This window comes from Ahaetulla prasina, chromosome 1 (genome assembly GCF_028640845.1).
Source record: "Ahaetulla prasina isolate Xishuangbanna chromosome 1, ASM2864084v1, whole genome shotgun sequence".
Taxonomy (NCBI): Eukaryota; Metazoa; Chordata; class Lepidosauria; order Squamata; family Colubridae; genus Ahaetulla; species Ahaetulla prasina.
This window is the reverse complement of record NC_080539.1, coordinates 20,530,904-20,554,738: the sequence shown is the minus strand read 5'-3', so window position 1 is coordinate 20,554,738 and position 23,835 is coordinate 20,530,904. Positions and strand designations below refer to the sequence as shown.

Sequence of the window (23,835 nt, the reverse complement as noted above, 5' to 3'; positions counted from 1 at the left end):
AGCATTAGGTAATGGATTCCTTTAACACTGAAAAGTGTCAGCTCTACCACGTTTCCAGTGGAGAAGTCTCCCTTGGTTGATAGATCTTTTAATAAAGTAAAAGGTAAAGATTTCTCTGTCCAGGCATGTCCGACTCTAGAGCACAGTGATCATTTCCGTTTATTGGCCAGAGAGCCAGTGTTGTCCCAAGACTGTTGGCTTAGCTTATATCCCAAATGTTTCCATCACTGGTGGGATTCAAATAATTTAACAACTGGTTCCCTGCCCTAATGACCGGCTGGGTGGGCGTGGCCATGGTGGTTGTGGCCAGGGTGGTGTTTCAGGCAGCACTTGGCCTCCTGCACCCCCCAGGAAGCAAAAACGGGCCATGGGGGGGTACCGCCACCCCCACATCCCGTTTTGGGCCTAGTAGGCCTCCCTGTACTTACCTGGGAGCCAAAATGGGGAATGTGGGGACTCCTGGAAGGGGCAGGGAGGAGTGGGGCAAGGCCAGCCAGCAATTTAACTACCAGTTTGCGTGAACCGGCCCGAACCAGCTGAATCCCACCACTGGTTTCCATGGTCATGTGGCCAGCATAGCTATATGCCAAAAACATATGGAAAGTTGTTACCGTACCTTCCCACCAAAGTGGTACCTATTAATCTACTCGCACTTGCATGCTTTTGAACTGCCAGGTGGGTAGGAACTGAGGCAAGGAACGGAAGCTCACCCTATTCGCAGTGCTCGAGTCTCGAACCCAGGCTTTCTGCTTTCTAGCTGACAAGCTCAGTCTCTTTAACCATTGAACCATCATGCCCCCTTCAGATTTTTTAATAGAAGGTGGCAAAGTTCACAACTGGAATTTTTCCACCTGGGAAAAATGGGTGGTTTGTCTCTGAACAAGGGTTCCCACCATCCTCTTATCCCTGGAGGATCTAGTCTGGGGGTTACAGCCACTTGTGGAGAGACTTATGCCAACAAGAAGAGAAAAACATCACAATGGGAAATCCTGCCTAACAGTCATGGGAGGAGCCAGCCAGTTAACTGTAAGAATGTCAGGATTTGTTTTTCTGTGCAAAACTGAGAAAGTCTCGCAAATCTTGGCAAGGAAGCAGTTGGTTTCCCCCATCCCATTTCAAATAAACTATGTTGGTGACAAAGAGAGTGTCCATAAATAGGCTTATCTCTGTCTGTTCCTTCTCTTTCCACCCCCTCCACCCCCTACTTTTCCCTTCTAGATCTCCGATGTGATACGGCAGAGCACAAAGGAGTCGCCACTCTGGGAATTCCTCAGTTTAGGTTATGCGCTGATGCTGTGCCCTTTTGTTGTGGTCCTCGGGGGGATGTTTTTCCTGGCCACGGCCCTCTTCTTCCTAAGCGACAGAGCCAAAGCTGAGCAACAGTGAGTACCTCTCAGTGGTGTGGGAAAAGGAAAACAGCATGTGTTTTGTTTTTAAGGAAGGGCATTGTCATTTGCCATCTCGGCGCTGGTATCCAATTTAACCAATGAGAAGAGCCACGGTGCATTTCCAATTTGAACAGTGTCAACCTCAGCTTGAAACTCCAATTCAAGAAATTGAGGGTGTGAGATTGTGTGCTTGGAAACTCCAGCGATCTCTAATAATGAAAGAGTTGTCATTTCCAGATTTGCAAGTGGATCAGTCTTTTGGGTACTACTGTGGGGGCCTTTCCACCATTCAGTTGCTTATTTATCAGTCCATGTTATCTAGAAGAAGAGAGACTGTAACTCCTTCTTTCTCCTTACTCTTGTTACTGCTTTGTTGCTCCTGATAGTCCATATGGGGCTCTGTTTGGTAGAAGTACTACAGTGCTTTACTGAAAGCAAAAGGAGAAGGGAACAGCGTAGGATGAGATGGTTAGATGGTTAGATGGCGTCATCAACGTAATGAACATGAATTTGGGCAAACTCTGGGAGGCAGTGGAGGGGGAGGGGTCTGGCATGCCGTGGTCCATGGGATCGCAAAGAAAGGACTTAGTGACTAAACAACAACAACTATACTGCTTTGCTGTTGTCTTCTTCCCATTCTTATTGGAGTTCATAAATGATAACCAGAAACACGAGTTGCATTTGAAATTCTATTAGGAGCCAGTGCAGTTCAGAAAGTAGTGTTGTTACCTAGGTCTACCGAAGTGTACTATTTCTACCCATACTGTTACATTCTGGATAAGTTGCAGCTTCTGGATGGTCTTCAATCCCATGCAGCACACATTTCAGAAATCTAATCAGGAAGGGACCAAAGCATAAGTGAGGACTTCCAAACCCATAAATAAGGACAATTTACTGTTATAGTTCCCTTGTCAGGTAGTTGAGACCAATGGACAATTGCTAAAGTCCACCTAGATGGGGTCCATTCTCATCTCTCAGCTCCTACAGATTCTGCTTTACTTACTGCCAAGAGCTATTTACCACTTTCTTGTACTCTGAAACAAGATATAAAATGGAGCAGAGGTTGAATCCATGGAAATAGGAATTGCCATCAGTGGGAACAATGAGAACAGAACGGGAACGCTATTGATAGGAAAGACACTGAAGATACATTCTCCAAGCAGACTTGCCATCTCATCCTACTTGAAGACTAGAGACAATTTATCTCTGCGAGAGGACTAATATTCATTTGGCAAAGCTATCCCAGAATGTCTAGATGCTGGCATCATTACTCTTCAGCATTAACTTTCTAATGCAGGACTCTCCAACCTTGACAACTTTAAGCCCGGAGGACTTCAACTCCCAGAATTCCCCAGCCAGCTTTGCTTTGCTGGCTGGGGGATTCTGGAAGTTGAAGTCCTCCGGGCTTAAAGTTGCCAAGGTTGGAGACCCCTGTTTTAATGCATCCTGATTTAAAGAAGACTTGATTTGTTTATTCTCCAAGGTGGACCTATTCTTCTTTCCCCATCACTTCCGCTGTTATGGTTGTCTTCTGAAGATGCCCAGAGAATAGAATAGAATTTTTTAATGACCAAGTATGATTGGATACACAAGGAATTTGTCTTGGTGCATATGCTCTCAGTGTACATAAAAGAAAAGATACCTTCATCAAGGTACAATACCTGCTTTCCTAAAAAATGATAACGATAGTGCTGTACCATAAATTCTTCCCTCTTTGAACACGCATGCAATGCCACAATGCAGAGGGCATGGTTTGAGTTGCAACAACAGCATGATGCTGCTTTCATTGCAGTTTCAAGATTGTTGGGCGATTTGAGGCCAGTCAATTATGGTGATAAGTTGAGTGCTACCAATACATTTCTCTGTTTGCTTGAATATATATCCAATTCTTGGGTGTAGAGATATTGCCTTTAAAGGCTATTCTTCCTGAGGCTTTCCTATAGCTGGTTAAAAAGAGACACAAATCTGGGGTCATGTTTTTCAGCATGGATTTGGATCATCTCACCATTGGCAACTCCAGTAACTCAGAAGATGCTACCACATGATAGGCACAAGAGATTTTTGGGGTTAGTTCATGTGTGTATGTGTTTTGTTGTCTTTTGGAAAGTTTCTTTACATACTTGCCAGGACAAATAGGGGCAACCTGCTGTCTGTTTGGAGTATGTGTATTTATGGGGCGTGTGTGTTTATCTGATTCCAAAAGAAAACTCAGAAATGCAACACTGAATTGGCTTCATCAGGGAGAAAATAATTCTGGATTAAGCTACTTTGTTTTGACTTGTTTTGGTTTTGTGGGCAGATGTTTTAAATATATGTGGCTCTGTCAGCATGTTTGTGGGGCAGCGCTTATGTTACGTAAAATGTTTGGGGGCAGATTTTGATGCCTACATTTTTTTAAAGCCTATTATGAATTTAGAAGTATAATTCATCCCAGTTCCTCTGCGGCTTAGCCTAGCTGATGATCAAACTTCCTTGCGTTGTAATGTCATCCAAGCCCTCTACATGAAAGATAATAGAATTCTGCACGAAGGAAAACTAAATTTTGGGTTTAAATGAAAAAAAAATTTGTCTGCAGCTCAACAGTTTTGCATATTCTACTTTTGCTAAGCAAGAATTGTGGTAAATCCTCACCCTACCCACAACCACTGAAATTCTAATTTGTAGGATATATGACATGATGAGAACTAGCAATATTGTTGGTTGTGGTAAAGGAGACTTCCATGAATTTTAATTGTGGATACAGTACTGCAATTTATTTTGTCTATCCATTTCATATTCTAACTTGCCCCTAATCCTAGACTTACAAAATATCTTGGAGATCATTTAGTCCAGCTCCTTGTTCAACGTAGTGCAGTGTTTTTCAAAGTTGGCAATTTTAACATGTGTGGACTTCAACTCCCACAACTCCTCGGCCAGCATGCTGGCTGAGGAATTGTGGGAGTTAAAGTTCGTACATTTTAAAATTACGAAGTTTGAAAAACAGTGATAGACTAGACTAGACTAGACTAGACTAGACTAGACTAGAATAGAATAGAATAGAATAGAATAGAATAGAATAGAATAGAATAGAATAGAATAGAATAGAATAGAATAGAATTTTTTATTGGTCAAGTGTGATTAGACACACAAGGAATTTGTCTTGGTGCATATGCTCTCAGTGTACATAAAAGAAGAGATATGTATGTAGAGTATATAAAAAGGTTTCCCCTGTCCTGTGGTGTTTAACTTTAGGGGCCAGTGCTCCTCTTCATTGCCTAACCAAGGGAGCCAGCGTTGTCCAAAGATGCTTCCATGTTCATGTGGCTAGCATGATTATATGATGCATGGAACACTGATACCTTCAAACCAAAGTGATACCTATTTATTTACTTCCATTTGCATGCTTTCAAATTGCTAGGTGGGCAAGAGCTGGGGCAAGGACAAGAGCTCACCCCATCCGATGAGTCTTGGGTCTTGAAATCTCAACCTTCGGGTTGACAAGCCAGGCATCGTAACCTCTAGGCCACCGTGCCCGTTTTGTAGAATATATATATCCAGGTGCAATTTCTGTATCTTTAAAAAGCTGGCCCTCCAAACCTCTCTTAGATAGCTGGTGTCGTATAGTGGTTAAAATGATGGACTGAAAACACTCGGATCCAAGTTCCCCACTGACTACAAAATTTGTAGTGTGGTTTTACACTGGCCCTTTTCTCCCAGCCCAACCTCCCTAACAGAGTAGATTGTATGGTAGAATCTGGAGAGATTCCACCCATCCCCCGCCTCCCAATACCATGCAAGCTTACTTGAGCTGTCTATAAAAAGAGAGTCTAGAAATGCAAACTCAATGCAATACTGCTGCTGCTGCTGCTGCTGTTATTATTATGGTTGATTGCACAGTCAGCTAGATGTTTAGGCTGGATTTGGCATTTATTCACCTATTGAAAGGTCTGGGATAGGGTAGATGTTAATCCTTGATGGTGTTAAAGGTATTATTTTCATCACCATTAACTGCAAGGCATGAAACCCCTCATCCCAGTCCCTGAGACAGTCTGTCCCACCACTTTCTGTATCTTTAGAACTGTTTTTAAATATCTGTTTATCTGTATGGATGCAAGCTTGACTTAATCTCTGTCTGCAAAGAACTGCAAGTTCGGTGGCGTGGAAGGAATGCAGTGTTACCAGCCTTCAGGGATTTAAAAATAAACAAAAGACGATTTTCTTTCTTTCTTTTTTAAAAAATGGCAAATTTGGCTGCAAGACCTGAAATTAAGGAAATTATTAGGCACAAGAAGAATTGGCAGACCTGCTAAACTACAGAGGAAGGAAGAGGGATGAGAAAAGAATCTCTGTGAGCAAGTACTGTTTCCCTAAAAGCTGGCTCTCTTGTTTATCAGAGGCAGCTTTGAAACAAATGATTTGTAACACTTGAATTCTATAATTATTTAACCCTATTGAGGAATGATACAGTGGCGGATTATACCCGGTTCGGATTGGTTCTTGCGAACCGGTAGTAAAACTGGGGGTAGGCTCCTCCCACCGACCCCGACATCATCAGGAAGCTTCTGCGCATGCTTCTGTGCATGCGCAGAAGTACACACACGCACCCGAGCAAAGCACAATCCCACTGCGAACCAGTAGTAAAGCTAAGTAGAACCTGGACCCCTGAAGTGATACAACTGCAGTCCCATGTTTGTGGTGGCTGTTAATTCATTTTTAACAACATAAGGATGTAAACAGCATCCCGTTGAATCAGACCCCTGGCCCTTCTAATCTAACAATCTGTTCTCTAACCTGGCCCTTTTGCAGTAGCAAATAAGAAGTACATGACACCTTATAAATAGGAAAGAGAAGAGATTGGTCTTTTTGCATTAAGAAGTTAGAAGCATCAGAGCAGTTAGCAACTTGGAGAAGGCAGAGTGAAAAAAAGTTATTGGTGGCTTTTTCGGTTTATCTAAAGGGTCGTTTGATAATGGCTTGAATTTGGGAATCCAGCCCAGTGGTGTAATTCAGACGGTTGGCGACTGTCTTGTGGGATGCTTCTACCATCAAAGATTGGCCTGCATAGAGGGTTTCTGAGCAGTATTCCTGGCAGCATTGGTTACGGGAAGCAGAAGTGACGCACGGGTACCCCTGTCCCAAAAAAGCTCAAATATCAGACTAAATTATACAGCTGAATAACATTGCTGGCCAAACTTTCTGGTTTGTTTTGTTTGACCAATCTACATTTAATTCCAAATTCAGGAGGTTGCTTTTTTTACACACACTCAGCTGCCTTAAGCAGAACTTAAGAAGTTCTTCATACCAGATCGGATTATTTAGGGACTAGCAAACGTTCTTCAAGACTTCCAGCAGAGAAAGCTCTTTCCTATTTTATGCAATTTAATCTTTGAACAGCAAATAGCTGGGACCGAATGAAGATTATCTATATGTAAATTGCATACATATATGTATGCAAGCATGTGTTTATCCTATATATGTGCCATCCCTCTCACGGAAAACCGTGATTCTGGGTAGTTTTACTACTAATCTATAGATCTGCAGTAGCACAGGATCTGGGGCAGAGACTATGGAAATATTTATCAGCAAAACAGCTTGTTGGGAGATCTTCCACCTTTTTCTAGGTGAAGAGAGAGATAGACATGGGAACAGAGGAAGTTGCTTAATATTGAATTAAATCTAGCTCAATACTGCCACTAGAGGTTTGCAAAACATCCTCAGTTTAGAGTGAGCCAGCCCATCACTTTAAACCATAATCTCATATATGGGCAAATAGCAATAGCAATAGACTTGTATACTGCCCCATACTACTATATAGCACTCTCTGGGCGGTTTACAATGTTACCATATTGCCCCCAACAATTTGGGTTCTCATCTTTACCAATTTCAGAAGGATGGAAGGCTGAGTCAATCTTGAGCCCCATCAGGATCAAACTCCAGGCTGTGGGCAGAGTTTGCCCGCAATATTGCATTCTAATCATTGCGCCAGTGGTGGGTTTCAAATATTTTTACTACCGGTTCTGTGGGTGTGGCTTGGTAGGCATGGCAGGGGAAGGATACTGTAAAATGTCCATTCCCTCCCCAATCCAGGGGAAGGTTACTACAAAATCCCCATTTCCTCCCGATCAGCTGGGACCTGGGAAGCAGAGAATAGATGGGGGCGGGGCCAGTCAGAGGTGGTATTTACCGATTCTCCAAACTACTCAAAATTTCTACTACTGGTTCTCTAGAACTGGTCAGAACCTGCTGAAACCGACCTCTGCACTGCACCATCAGGGCAAAGCATGTTATATTAACACAACAATTGCATTTTGTTAACCTGTAGTTTTTTCGTAGTTTACTATGTTGTGTGAACTTAATCATTATCTGGTCCCAAGTTTCACGTGATAGTCTCTCTCATATCTTCAAGGAGAAGACAAGATTTAATCTGGGGCCTTCAGCGTGATAACCAGCCACTTCTGCAGCTGATGCTGTGGTCCTTGGACTGATCTTTCATGGCTAATGCCTTCTGGCGTAACAATTTGCAGACGACAGTGGTGCCTTGGAGATCATTCCAAGAATGCCTATAAATTAGAATTGAAATGCTGCCTCCTTTCCAGGCACAAAAGACTGTTTGGGAATGTGCATTTTCTATTAATTAAGATCTTTCTTGGCTGAAGTTTCTGGTGGTTCTACAACAGTAGAACTTTTACTTCTTTAACCGCTTCTCTTCTCTCATGGTCTCTCCATAAATCTGATCTATCTCCTAGTTCAGGATTAGACAATCTGTGACGGATGTTGGATTACAACTGAACTTTGTGACCCTTTGAAGGGTTATAGAAGGCCATCCAGATATGCAAGGTCACTGAAAGGGACATGGTGAAGTCACAGGATTTGCTAAGAAATAAATCCGGGCATAGATAGATTTTTTTATATATACTGACCTGAACCAGCAGGAAATGAGACGACTTATTATTTATAAATCTGGGATTGCTGAGATTAAATAATACCTATTAATAGCTCTTTGCTACCCTATAATCATATTTAAAACCAGTTGTTGATAAATGCTAAAATGCCTGGGTGTTCTTCCAGGCATATTTTTAACTAGATTATAGAGAGCTCACATATTTAACCCTGGATGACACAAAAACAATCTTTTATTTTATTGGTTTGGTCATAAAACATAGCTTTTTAAAGATGGCTGATATTTTCACCCACAAAACAAACAAAATAAAAAACAAAACAAAGCAAAAAACGGGACATTCCCTATTAAGAAGAGCCCAGTAGCTGTCTGCAGACTGAATACACTGATGATGTTATCTAGTTTGGGTAATGAAACATCTGCAAGAAAACAACCAAGCTCAGAGAGCATCAAGGATCCTTGAATATGATATTGGAGGATGGGTTGTCTTCCAGGTACCCAACCTCCTGGACCAGTTGCCAAGACAGCAACTAGGTTTTTCGCTTGATCCATATTGGGATGAGTGACCCAGGATGAGGAGGTACTGAAAGAATCACGGAGGACTGCAGTGCCTTCAGGAAGGTGAAGCAGATGGAAATACAGGTAGTTTTCCAGATGAAGGTCATGGCACTAGAAGAGAAAAAAGGTTCCTGCAAGTCAACAACGGGCCATGCAGATGGTATAAACAGGAAGGGCTTATGCCTCTATAATAGTTGCATATCTTCACTAAAGGTTCCTGAGAATAAGAAACTAACAGAGTTGAGAGGAACCTTGGAGGTCTTCTAGTTCAACTTCCTGCCCAGCAGGAGATCCTATATCATTTTAGACAAAAGGCTGTCCAATCTCTTCTTAAAAACCTCCAGTGGAGCATCCACAATTTCTGAAGGCAAGCTGTTCCACTGATTAATTGTTCTCTGTCAGGAAATTTCTCTTTATTTCTTGGTTTCAGGCACCTCACCAGACCCAACAGGAGGTCTTTTAACTAGGACAAAAGTTGGAGGGTGGTGAAACCAGAACCAAACACAATCCGCAGTGCAGGGTAAACAATTTAGATGCATTCAGGGTCTCCAGAACCAAGCACTTGACATACTGGAGCGCTAAAGGAACTAGCCAGAGTCATCGCAGAGCCACTCTTGATAGGTTTTGAGAACTTCACTAAATGATTAATAAGCAAAAAGAAGGAGGCGGTTTCGGGAAACTATAGGTCTGTTGACCAAACAGCATGTATGCAAACAGAATAGGCGTGCTACAGATCGGTACAGGTAGTCCTCAACCTACAGCCATTCATTTTTTTATTTATTTTATTTTTATTTTATTTGCATTTATATCCCGCCCTTCTCCGAAGACTCAGGGCGGCTTACACTATGTCAGGCAATAGTCCTCATCCATTTGTATATTGTACAAAGTCAACTTATTGCCCCCCAACAATCTGGGTCCTCATTTTACCTACCTTATAAAGGATGGAAGGCTGATTAAGTCACCATTTGAAGTTACAACAGCACTGGAAAAAAGTGACACAATCGTTTTCCACACTTGCAACCGTTGCAGCAACCCCATGGTGATCAAACGTCAGGCATTTAGCAACTGGGATGTATTCTTGACAGTTGCACTCTCCCAAAGATATTTATCTTTCCCAGTCAGCTTTCACCAAGCAAAGTCAATAGGGAAGCAGATTTGCTTAACAACGGCATGATTCGCTTAAGAATTGGAGTGATTCGCTTAACAACGGTACTAAAAAGGTGGTAAAATGGGGCAAAACTCACTTAACAGCTGCCTTGCTGAGTAACGAAAATTTTAGACTCAGTTCTAGTTGTAAGTCAAGGATTACCTCTTCAATTAACAGAACCAGAATGTTGGAGACAATAAATGACAAAGTTTATCTTTGTCTTTGATAGAGGTCGTAGCTTAGTAGATCAGGAGAATGCCATAGCACTAATGCAAAGTTTTCGGTGGAGTTCCTAGTGATATTCTTCATAGAATAGTAACCTGTGGGCTTGAGGCAGCTATGGATAGATGAACTCCTGGACATGTGGCCAGAGCAATAGTACTGTAGAAGTCCTGTCCTCATGCCTGGAGGCCGTAAAGATTTGAATGGGGAGGAACAGGTTTAGGGTTCAACTAAAGTCTTGCATTTCAAGGATCTACTGGTCGCAGTCACTGGAGAAAGCAAATATGTTTGGAAGAGTTAGTAGTATAAGATGAACATGGCGGCTAGACACCATCAAAGCCGATACCAGCCAGAGCATAGAAAAACTCAAAGAAGTAGTGCAAGATTGGAAGATGTGGCCCATAGAATCAGCAAGAATTATACACAACTGAATGGATAACATCATCGTCGTCGTCATAACAATGTATTATCTTTAGCCCCTGATAGAATGGCACTAACCCTAAGTAAATCATCATCATCTTCTTCTTATAAAGACCCCGTAATCCCTTGCGGGGTGGAGTCTTGGGCAACTGAATGGAGCTAGCAGAGTGTTTATTGTCTGGATGCCCTTCCTGTCGCCAATGCGGAGATTGTTTCGGCAGATATATTCTCACTGTGCCCAGAGAGAGAAATATCTGCCTCTACCTTGGATCGGACTCACAGCCTCCTGATTGTGAGGCAAGAGCTCCACCTCTAGGCCACCGCATCACTCACTAACCCCAAGTAAAATAGGTACAAAATTTTGGGCCCCTCCTGGTTATCTGTGCAGCCATCTTTTGTATGTTGTTTCCATCCATCAATAACATCTGGGGCAAGTTGATATGCTTCAGGTCCCACCTGTCAAAGTTATTTTAGCTACGTACAGAGTTCTGCTCAAAAAGCATACCCAGTATTGTATGTTTTATAGATAGATAGATAGATAGATAGATAGATAGATAGATAGATAGATAGATAGATAGACAGACAGACAGACAGACAGACAGACAGACAGACAGACAGACAGACAGACAGACAGTCAGTCAGTCAGTCAGTCAGTCAGTATATCTTCACCCCCCCTGCTGTCAGTTTCCAATTGGAACTTTTGTAAAGTTTGATCTTTTGCTTCCAGCATCCAGATGCTTAATGATGGGTTGTTTAACTATCCTTTAAACTCCGTTGCCTGAGGAGAACCGAACAGAATGTTGATTTTTCTCTCTTTTTTAGTATGGTTTTTAGTCCTCTTGTGATTCTCTGGGAGGAAAAAAACAGAGCACAACTCAACTGCAGTCCTGAATTACTCCCTCTTAAAATTGTCGAAGCAAAACAGATTCGGTGTCCAAATTGAACATTAGGGAAATAAGTAAAATTGTAACAGAAGTTTGGTGACAGTAGTGGGACAAAGAGCCAAGACAAGGAGAAATAAACAAATTTCAGCAAGTAGGGAAATAAGACGAGGACAATGATGGAGAAGGTTGGAAAAAAACCAACCAGGTTACACATGTAGGGTGAAAGCAGCCATATTGTATCCTGGCAGGCCCCTTGCAGGAACTATTGCTGCTTCTATTTCAGGAATTAAAAAAGTTAGTAAAAGTAGCTACTACAGTTTGAAAGTGGAAAGAAAGACAGTTGCAAAGCAGAACCTGGGGGGGGGGGTTGATGATGATTTTCCCCATCACTCCATTGTAGACAGGGATCTCCACTTTAGATTTACATCTTGATTGTTGGTCTGAGGTTAATCTTGGAGTTAATCTATACTCATGTGCGCATACTCCAATCAAAGGAACTACCAAACAGGCTGACAGTAAACAGCTCAACTGAAGAACCTCTAAGACTATTCCTACCAACATTCACATGGCAAGCCACTACCGGTAGTATATAAAATAAGAGCAAACCACACGCCTTACTAGCACTGATGATGTTACCTAGTTTGGTAATGAAACGCCTGCAAGAAAACACCCTTCTACACCCTGTGAAGCCTTCTAAAACTGAAGTTCTGTTTCCAAGGCTGGACTTTTATCTCTACTCTTGGAGCAGCAGAGCTTGGTTTTTGTAAAGGCCAGTCTTCCCATAGGATGGTATCCTAAGTTCAAGGAAATTCCAGTTCTCAATTTGTTTCAGTGGTTCCCATTCGCTTTCCTTTTCGTGTGTGTTCATTTTAGTTTTCCATTTGTTTGCTTGCTTGTAAAAACAGACCTGGATAGAGAAACTTTGGGACATTTTTTTTAAGTGTGCACGATTCTTTGGGCAATTTTATTATATTGTACCATTTAAGAAATTAAGACACATGGGACAGGGGGGGGGAAATGTATAATGGGACTGTGGTATTATTAAAATAGATTATAATGTTCAGATAAAACCAGCACTTTACTGGCGGAAGAGGTGTGTGTAAATGCAAACACAGCCTCCGGGTTCTTCAATGAACCCTTTGCATGGTGTTGAATTAGATCCTTTTCTGCATTCCATTAAATAATACTTAATGACTCATTTTGGAGCGTTAGGCTAGGTTAAAATAACAGCTGCGATAAATCCTTAATTATAAAAGCACACAGTAATTGTGGAATAAGATTTAGTCACTTGCGGTGGGGAAAAATTCTGAGAATTTCGGCAGGTAGCTACAGTATGCGGAGAGAATGCAGAGAGGCTTTCAAAAGCGTGAATAGGCATTAATTAAAAAAAGAGAAAGAAAGGGAGCCATTCCTGAATTCAAGGGTTTATTTTTCCTCCTGCTGCTCAAATGAAAGAGATTTGGAGTTAGTTCCTTGTCAGAGAGGAAGCAGCAAAAAGCCTAACTTTGAGAAGAACAAAAAACATTTGCAAATCTCCCGGAACAAGTTTGGGAGATCTGTGATTTCTGGTTACGTACCAGCCCTCAGACTCATTTATTTATTTTTATTTTTTATGTATTTATTTTTGTCAATCATATAACAGGTAAAAGTATAAACATAATTTGGATACATGAAAAGAGTAAGTAAAAAGGAACGTTAGGACGGGAACGGTAGGCACGCAGGTGCACTTATGCACGCCCCTTACAGACCTCTTAGGAATGGGGTGAGGTCAGGGGTGAAATGTAAAATTTATTACTACCGGTTTTGTGGGCGTGGCTTGGTGGGGGGGTAATGTGACTGCTTTTTTTTTTTTTTACTTTTAAAAGCCTTTTTTCTATAACCTCTTCATTCGAAGAGGTTGTAAAAACAATGCTTTTAAAAGCCTCTGATGATCAGGCAACTCAGCTGGGATCGCCAAAGAAGCCTTTTCAAAGCTTTTTTTTACAGCCTGTTTGGCTGAAGAAAACAATAGGACATGAACAGTAGGCAGGTTTGTGCTCTTATGCACGCCCCTTACGGACCTCTTAGGAATGGGGTGAGGTCAATAGTAGACAGGTTTTGGTTAAAGCTTTGGGGATTTTGAGAAGAGACCACAGAGTCAGGTAGTGTGTTCCAAGCATTAACAACTCTGTTACAGAAGTCATATTTTCTGCAATCAAGATTGAAGCGGTTAACATTAAGTTTAAATCTATTGTTTGCTCTTGTATTGTTGTGATTGAAGCTGAAGTAGTCTTTAACAGGAAGGACATTGCAATAGATGATTCTATGAGTTAAACACAGGTCCTGTCAATGGCGGCGGAGTTCTAAGTTTTCTAAACCCAAGATTTCAAGTCTAGTGGCATAAGGTTGTTTTGTTGTATTCAGAGGAGTGGAGAACTCTTCTTATAAAATATTTCTGGACACGTTCAATTGTATTGATGTCTGAAATGTGGTATGGGTTCCAGACAGGTGAGCTGTATTCAAGAATTGGTCTAGCAAATGTTTTTTAAGCTCTGGTGACCTCCTTCTCCAAAATTGTTCAGTTCAATCATTGGTCAACAAAAGTTGCTCATGCCTACCCTACAGAGATAGAGAAGGTTGAGGCAAAGACTGGTCTGCTTCTCAACAAGATTTGGCTTTTGGGAAAGATGGTCGGATTTATGTATTTGTTAATTATTCAACAAGTTAGAACTTGTTGGAGGTACAGTGGTACTTTGATACTCAACTGCTTTGAAATTCATCATATTTGGTACTCAACTAATTTTGGCTCATGACAATTTTGTCCCGGTACTCATTGTTTGTTTGGTACTTGATGCACAAGCTAGAACTTGTCAGTGTTGGCTTCCTTGTGACTCACTACATTATTCCTTACGGGGGAAATTGTTTGTTACTCATCATTTTTGTTACTCATCATGTTTGTTACTCATTGTTACTCATCATGCTTCCCAGAACCAATTCAATGCCAAGGTACTATAGTCCTTTCCAGGGGCTACAGTGTTGGCCTGATCCAAGAAACTTGGGACATCTAGAGGTATTGGCAATGCAGCGAAGTGTCCTGACAACAGAAATCTGTCTGGAAATGTTAAATACCACTAGACTGAATAATACAGAAGATTCTGAAATATGCAGCCAACGTTATGACTTCCAAAGTCTACTTTGGCCTGGATGTTTATCATAAATTCTATGGAAGATAAAACATGCATAATTGGATGTCATGCATCCCAGATTGGAGAAAGAAGAGAAAGAAAATCAGAATGCATCTTGGGTAAGCACAGGGGTGCTATTCAGCAGGTTCTGATAGGTTCTGGAGAACCAGTAGCAGAAGTTTTGAGTAGCTCGGAGAACCAGCAAATACCACCTCTGGCTGGTCCCAGACGAGTGGGAATGGGGATTTTGCAGTATCCTCCCCCCAGGAGTGGAGTGGGAATGGAGATTTGCAGTATCCTTCCCCTGGAGTGGGGTGGGAATGGAGATTTTGCAGTATCTTTCCCCTGTCATGCTCACCGAGCCACACCCACAGAACTGGTAGTAAAAAAAATTGAATTCCACCACTGGGTAAGCACCTGCTGGCCTTTCCCACTTGGAGGGGGAAAGATCCCTTGAAATCTGGCACGATTGTAAGATTCCCATCCTCTCTGGCAAGCATATTTATTGGTCATGGTGGGAGTTGCCATTCAACACATCTGGAGAATTCCAGTATAAAAAAGGAATATGTGGCTTTTATAGGCCTCACTTTCTTCAGGTTAATCCTCAAGGCATGTACTGTATCTACCCTTGTGGTCTTTCAGCAGCCTAGAACGAGTACTTAAGAGTCTTCCTGTGTGACTTAAAGAAAAGTAATACTAGGTATTTGTGTAATCCAGATGGGTTGTTATTCTCCATTTTTATTTATTTTTTGGCTTTCAACCATTTGTTTGAAACCTTTTCTCTTTCTGTCACTGAGTCAGACTTACAGTTTGACCTTTTCTTTTCTTTTCTTTTCCTCGATGTTTTTGGCTGTCTGCTTTTACGGCATCTGCTTTAAATATCTCCTTTGTTGTGTTGCTGTTTTTAATCTTACCCGGTCACCCTGTGTTGCTTTTCGTTTCAGCCTTGTTGTGGATGTATTTAGAAAGCGGTGTGCTATTTTGGAAAAGAAAGAAGGCAAAACGACAAGCTATTGTCCTGTGTTCTGTGTTCTAAGATACTAAGAATTGAAGGTTTTTAACTTGATGGGGAGGGGGGGTTTAAATAATTAAAAATACGACTCGTTAGGACTCGGTAAGACAGTGTGAGGGAAGATACTTTTGTCAGCAGCAAGTTTTGATATGTAAATTATGGTAGTCATCCAAACAGCAGCTATCGGTCTGCATTATACCATTATACCAAACAGAAGTCTATTCCTGACAAAAGAAAAATACTTCGTGGAAACAGTGTGGGACTTTTAACTTCTAAGAGCTTTGCTAATTGCCTGATTGTATCTTTTTTTTAAAAAAAAAATGTAATACCTGACCTCCAATGAGATTGAGGAGGGGGAATGCAAAACAATTTGTGAACCAAAGCTTATCATTCACATTTTCACTTTTCTAGAATTTTACTTTGCCATATTTAAAAAAAAAAAAAAAGATATTAGGGGAAAATTTGTAGAAAAATGCATAGAGTCATGAAAAGTGTACTGTACAGGGCTTAAAAATATTTGAAATACCATGTATGAACAAAAGTTCAAATACATTTGTATTGGTATGGAGAAATGTGTAGCCAAATATTTACAAACTTCAGCGGGCCCTTAAATTCCGTAAGTTTAACGAACTGAATCTGAGAGATTTACAAAAAAAATAAGAAAATGAAATGGACAGATTATTTGTTTATTTACCCATAGTAAAACAACAACAACAGTTTACAACCGATATTTAGTTTTGGACTGTAGTATAACCCCACCCAGTGTGGCCAGAGCAATGGGCGTTACAGATCGACTTCAATTTATGACCATTCATTAGCAACCGTTCAAAGTTACAGTGGCATTGAAAAAAGTGACTTACAACCGGTCCTAGCATTTACAACCACCTCCGCATCCCCGCGGTCACATGATCAAAATTCAGACATTTGGCAAGCAGCCTATATTTACAACAGTTGCAATGTCCTGAGGCCATGTAATCACCAGCTGGCTTCCAACAAACAAGAGACAAAGCGGGAAGCTAAGTTTGCTGAATAACCACAGTGTTTTGATCAATGACCACAGCAAAAATGGTTATTAATTGAGCACGACTCACTTAATAATCTCCTCACTTAGCAATGTTCTGGTCCCAGTTGCCAGTTTGGCAATTCCAAGACCCAGTTTTGTCTAGTCATTAAGGCTAAAAAGTGGAAAATTGTGAGTTCAAGTCCCGCCTGGCTCAATAAAAGCCAGGTGGGTGACTTTGGGCCAGTCACTCACTCTCAGTCCAGCTCACCTCACAGTCTTGTTGGGGAGAAAATAGGATGGTGTATTAGATATGTTCACCTCCTTGAGTTATTTGTAAAAGTAATAAAAGTGGGGTACAAATTATTATTTATTATTTTATTTATTATTTAAATTTTTATACCGCCCTTCTCCCGAAGGACTCAGGACGGTTTACAGCCAGATAAAATAAACAGTCCTATTACAGAATAAATACTATTAAAATACCACTAAAAAACTTATTCAATTTGGCCGCAATTAAAATTTAGCAAATAATAAAACCCATTAAAAAACCCATTAAAAACCCATCGATAAAACCCATTAAAAAAAAAAAACCCATAAAAAACTAACCCAGTCCAGCGCAGATAAATAAGTGAGTTTTGAGCTCATGCAGAAGGTTCAAAGGTCAGGAAGTTGGCGAAGTCCTGGGAAGCTCGTTCCAGAGGGCGGGAGCCCCCACAGAGAAGGCCCTTCCCCTGGGTGTCGCCAGACGACACTGTCGCGCCGACGGCACCCCGAGGAGTCCCTCTCTGTGAGAGCGCACGGGTCGGTGAGAGGTATTCGGTAGCAGCAGGCGGTCCCGTAAGTAACCCGGCCCTATGCCATATATTTATTTATTTATTTATTTATTATTCACACTTTTATACCGCCCTATCTCCCTAGGGACTCAGGGCGGTTTACAGCCATATAAAAACATATATATATACAAAGTAAAACATTAATTTAAAAAACTTATTACATAGGCCGAATATTTAAAATAGAGATATAAATAATAAAACCCCATTTAAAACCAGATTTAAAATTTAAACATTTAAAAATTTAAAAATTCTAGTCCAGTCCTGCGCAGATAAATAGATGTGTCTTAAGCTCGCGGCAGAAGGTTCAAAGGTCAGGAAGTTGGCGAAGTCCTGGGGGAAGCTCGTTCCAGAGGGTGGGAGCCCCCACAGAAAAGGCCCTTCCCCTGGGTGTCGCCAGTCAGCACTGCCTGGCCGACGGTACCCTGAGGAGTCCCTCTCTGTGAGAGCGCACGGGTCGGTGAGAGGCATTCGATGGCAGCAGACGGTCCCGTAAGTAGCCCGGCCCTATGCCATGGAGCGCTTTGAAGATCATTACCAAAACCTTGAAGCGCACCCGGAAGGCCACATGTGGTCATAAATCGAGGATTACCTGTATAATTAACAACCAGAGGACTCTAAACCTCCCAACATCTAACCACTGAGCAAGACCTAAGGCAGGGTTTCCCAACCTGAGAAACTTCTAGATGCTGGAAATTCTGGGACTCAAAACTGCATATCAGGATGCTGCCCTGGGAGCCTCTTTTGCATATGTGTGTTTTTTCCCTTTCTAAATTACTTACCTAAGCAGAAAGAACAGATGGGTCACAGTATAGGTCTTGGCAATAGCCTGTGGATATATTTTTAAAAAAATCTTCTCCTATATGATTGTATGCTTGGGTATGCAAGTTGTGAAAAAAAAAGCTTGAAACTTGACAATTCCATTTCTTTTTCCCCCAGGGTAAACCAACTTATGATGCCTCCAACCTCAGTGAAAGTTTAAGACAGCGGTAAGTAACAAAAGCAATGAGTAAAGCATCCTAAGAATTCTAGGAATTTCCAGGGCCTGCTTGGAATTCTAGTAAATGCTGTTTTGGGTCCACCCCCCTCCTCCTCAAAAAAGGCAATTTTATGACGGCAGGTTACTTGCAATAAAATAGCTGCATTCAGATGAACAGTGAATAAGCCTCTTGAAATGAAATGACACTTTTGACTGCAGGTGAAATCTCTTCGCTTGACCTGCTAAATAACATCAGGAAGTCTTCATAAACTACAATGTAGCTTTCTAGTTCATCCAGACTGGTTAGCCAAGGTTTGGATATGAAATCCATTTTAAACCATAGGTGGATGCCCTGCTTAGTGTCCATTTTCTCCGCTGAACAATTTGTAAAACATTCATTAGGAAACACTGAATTAGAGGACGTTTTTACATGCAAGTTGGCCATGTTCGTTCAACATACTTCACTTTGATTAGCCCATTTTGTGGATTCGGCAATACAGTGAATCATAAATTAACCTGAACATAATGAAAGAAAAAAATCTTAACACAGAGTCACTGAACTACATGTCTGAATGCATCTGCTAAGCATTTACTTGATCTGATTAAACATATTGTGTGAACAGTGACAGTGTTAATGTATGACAAAGCTAGATTAAGTTTGGCTTTGAATTAAAAGGAATACATACTTCTCTTTGAAATACAAGTAGTCCTTGTTTAGTGACTATGTTTTTTAGAGAGTGTTCTCAGTTACAATGGCTATGAAGAAGTAACTTTGCCTCTGGTCCTCAAATTTACGACCTTTGAGGTCTGTACAGCAAAGGAAATCCTAAGTAAGATCATAAAATTTTAGTGTTGCACTTAGTAAACATTTTGCTTAATGACCAAATTGCTGGTCACAGATTACTTGTGGTTTAACTTCTAGTGTGTGAGTTATGTTTGTGTGTCCCACTAAATTATTCAATATGGCCTTTCTTTCATATTGTTAACTTTTGTGAATTAAACTTTAAGATAACAATTTTCTCCAATATCTCAGGAAGGCATCTGTATATAGCCCAGGGGTCTGCAAACTTGGCTGTTTTAAGACTTGTGGACTTCAACTCCCAGAGTTGAACTCCCAGAGTAAAGCTGACTGAGGAACTCTGGGAGTTGAAGTCCACAAATCTTAAAAGAGCCAAGTTTGCAGACCCCTGGTATAGCCCAATGCACATTTAGCTAAATGCAATTGGAATTAAGTAAAGGAAGTATTAGGGAATGTTGAAGCCACTTAGTAAAGCATCTTGCTTTCCATACACATAGTTGGAGCTGTGGGAACTCAGAATACAATACTACTCAGCCGGCAATACTACTCAGAATACAATACTATAGCCCTGCCCATCAGCTTGATCCACTCTCTTTCAGTAATCAGGGTCTAGATATCCACTGATTCTGGTAATTCTTTGGCATTACTGAGGCTTGGCAGCATTTGCTTCTCTGTGATTAGCATCAGACCTTTGAAATGTTCTTCTAGTGGACACCTGGCTGGCTTTCTCTTTGATTATGTTTCAGAAGCCGCTCAGATCAGAACTCTTCAAAGGGCCTCTGGGTCATGAGATCATTTTGGTCAGCCTTATCAGTTGGTTTTTGTCAGGAAATGTGTATCTTTGTAGTCGGTGTTTACTTGGATTTTGGATGTTCTTGGGGTTCTTTTTATTGTATACTTTGACGTTTGTGGACTACCCAGAGTCTTATGAGATTGTGGCAGAGTATAAATGTGATAATAGATTATTTTATACACTGTTCTGTCCCCCCACCTCAGTCGGGGAGGCACATGAAATGACTCAATTAGCTGGCAATTTAGTCCACGGCAGCTATCAGCTCTGGCAGCAAACCAGCGAGCATCTCCCAAGATTTTTTTTTATCTTCCTTGATGCCGGCGTGTCAACCAGGAAGTCAGGAACAAACAGCAATCCAAGCCAAATGCTCAGTCAAATAGTTCAGCTAAAGTTTTCTCCAATCAGTTGATTTGTCCGTCACGAAGTAGTAGAGCAGCCCCTCCTGCTTTTATACCCTGTGGGGTGTGGCTCTGTGACTCAGCACTTTCTAGGCCTGCTCCACCCCTTCTTCTGTTGTTCCTGCCTCTCTTGTCTACGAAACCTGGGATCTAACCAGGACTGATTGTCCACAGCTGGGTCTGGAAGCATTTCCTGGGCGGAGGGAGATACAGGAGACAGAGGCCTCGTTACTTCCTCCACCTGGCCTGCCTCTGGCTCCTGGAGCTGAGCCAGAGAGGCCGGCCCTGCGGGGGGGAGCCCTGACGGCCCTTCCCCCTCACTCTCTGAGTCACTCTCTGGCAGGGGGCCAGGCCCGGGGGAGGGGTGCTGGAGCCACAACATACACATACACACACACAACCACACACACAGAGAGAGAATGGATAGATAGATAGATAGATAGATAGATAGATAGATAGATAGATAGATAGATAGATAGATAGATAGATAGATAATGGAGAGAGAGAGAGAGAGAGATGATAGATGATAGAGATATAGATAGATGAGAGATAGATGGGGGAAGATACAATCTCTGAGATAGATACATAGATAGATTATAGAGATAGATAGATGACAGAGAGAGATCTGGGATAGATATAGATACTGATGTAAAGAATACAGCTATAGAGAGAGAATACAGTAGTCAAAATCTTCTCTCTGTAGTAAAGAGCCACATTGTACTCTTTTAATAAGAAAACCCAAGATGCAGCATTAGATTTGTGCTTTAAATTATCAGTTATTCACAAAGTCTGAGGGGACACTTTCAACAGAAACCTAAATATATTTTTCCAGCCAGTCCAGCCATTTGCAGCCTGTTGGATTCTGGCCACGGCCACTTTAATGGTCCAAGCCAGTACAAAAGAATGGGCTATAGATTTTTGACTGTCTCTCTGTGAAAGCATCTGTATCCTTCTCTCCACATTAACAGTTCTTCTTTGTTTCCTTCCTCGCAGCTGACATCTCGGGCAATGAAGGCAATCTTTCGTAGCTGCCACTAAACCCCAAAATGAGCACCTGTGGAAGACACCCCACCCCTCATCCTCCCCCCTCCTCATGCTTGGAGCCAGAGGAAATCCAGACTGTCAGACACAGTGGGTTGGTGGTGTTTCAACAGAATGAAGGTGTCTGCTGGGCACACAAGGAGCCTTGTAGTTTGCAGAAGCACAGATGACAACTTGCTCCCAATCTGGATGGATGCTGATTCTTTCATCCTCCCAACTCCAAAAAGAGACATCTGGAGAACTGAATATACTTGATTTTCATCCAAGGAAGATACCCACTTCTGCTAACGGAGCAAGCATCTAACACTATTTAACACCCTTGCTTTGGTCAGCAATCCTGTCTTCAGGTAGAGACATTATACCAGCCTCTCCAAAGCAGTGCTTTGCCATCTGATTAGAGCTCCCCAGATACGTTTTCTGCTCTTTAATAATGTAGTAGGATACCATTTTTTTGCTGCAAGACACCAAAAAAATTGGATTAGCTGGATAGGTTTTTTTTTTCCTTTTGCTTTACCTAAGAGTGTCATTTGCACTAGCAGTTTACTGCTGGAGCTACCTCAGACCTATCAATTGGGTTTTTTTGGTCCAGCATGACTGGAGATTTATAATTTTCCAAGGAGAACATCAGGGGTTTTTTCCCCAAGTCTTTTGAGAAACGGGGAGACATGACAGCAAGTGTTTACTATCAACAGATCTACCAATGATTCTTCAGGCCAAAAAGAAGAAGAAGAAGAAAATTACTAGATTGACGATTTCCAGTGGCAATATCCTCCTCACTCTCTTTTTTAAAGAGAGAACGGTTGTTTTTCTGTTTACAAGCTAGAGCGGAGAACGGCCTTAAAATCCCATCCTGAATTTTGCATAGACATTAAAGTTCTTTGCTCCTGATCCTGAGGGAGATAGATCATTTCTGTTTCTGAGAAGGTGGTAGGCAGTTCACCTTTTTGGCTTTGAGAAAGGATACGTGGCTGCAAAGCCCCGTTAATCCCAAACAGTCCTCTGTTCATCTCATCTCTTTTCCACGAGATCTCCAGGAAACTGACAGCCTTCCAGATGTCAAAAGTAGAGAAGGAGCAGAAATGAGTTCCATCTGAAATGGATCGTGGCTACAGTTAAGTTTCAAACAGCAGATTTTAATAATTTTCCTCACATACACGTGCCATGCACACATACACAATTTTCATTAACTCATCTTCAGCATGGATAGTTGCTCCACACTGCAGGACTATTTCCTTTCCTGCCCCTGTAGAGTTTATCCAGATTTGCATTGCAGCATCATTCAATTCAATCGCTCTCATTCTGAAGCTGAAATGTTGCAGGATCAGTGTCTGGAATCTTCCAGCTCCTTCTAAACTTCACCGGCCCTGATATGATCTGCAAAGAATTGTTCCCTGCTCTCTTTTTAGGATCCAATTTAGCATGTAACTTATTGTTCTGAATCATTGTGGTAGGGAATCTAAACGGCACTAAAGCAAGCAGACTAACCTAGCACTGGATCTGATAATGCCAGCGAGAGACCTCCCAGCCAAGGAATAGTCAACAGATATCCAACAGATATGGCTAGTCCTTCTGAAACTCAAGATTGCTTGCCGGAATCCCATTTAGCAGAAAAGAGCATTTTGTTTTGGTCCTCTGCTGGCCCAGTGGAAGGTGCCACCTCGAAGGAACCCAAAAATTGTAAAACTAGGGCAAAAGATATCACTGAGGATGCTAAACCAGGCTTTTGAGAGAATGAGAGTCAGTGACAAGGCTTGTTGGAGGTTATACCAAAGTGGACGAAAAAGATCTTTCTTGAGCAGACACCAATAAATATTGAAAAAGGGCCTCGATTTTCTATTGTCTTTGAATCTAGGTCATGAAGGGAAGTCAACCAAATGCTCGGCCCAGCTCTCCTCCTAAATGAGACGAATTAGCTTTCAAAGATCCCAGCAAGATGGGAAGTGATGCCACTTCCAACTCCCCATTCCATCCCTTCCAGGCAGGCCTGATTTCGAGGAATTGGCATTTTTGTTCTCAGACTTTTCACAAAAAGAGACGTTTTAATGATCACTTTGACAAGTGGAAAGCACGGAAGAGTGATACTAATGTTTTTCTTGTTATACAAGGCAGGACTCAAATTGTTTTTTCTGATTTTCTTTCAGAAGCAAAATTGAACAAATGGCTATTTTATTTTTTAAAGGACAGTGAAATTGATTATGGATCTCAGAGTATAAAAACAAAGCAGTCAAATATATATATAAATGAATATATAGATATATATATATATATGTGTATACGCATACATAATGTAAATTAAGAAATAAAACATATTTAAACAGTC

The 23,835-nt window shown here is 41.4% G+C and overlaps 1 long non-coding RNA gene across 1 annotated transcript; it reads left to right on the top strand.

Moving 5' to 3' along the window:
• The first annotated feature begins 1,243 nt into the window (after positions 1-1,243).
• LOC131188789 (uncharacterized) lies at positions 1,244-23,835 on the top strand. The gene is made up of 3 exons (XR_009152838.1): positions 1,244-1,382; positions 18,445-18,494; positions 21,468-23,835. It is a non-coding gene; the product is annotated as an uncharacterized LOC131188789 (long non-coding RNA).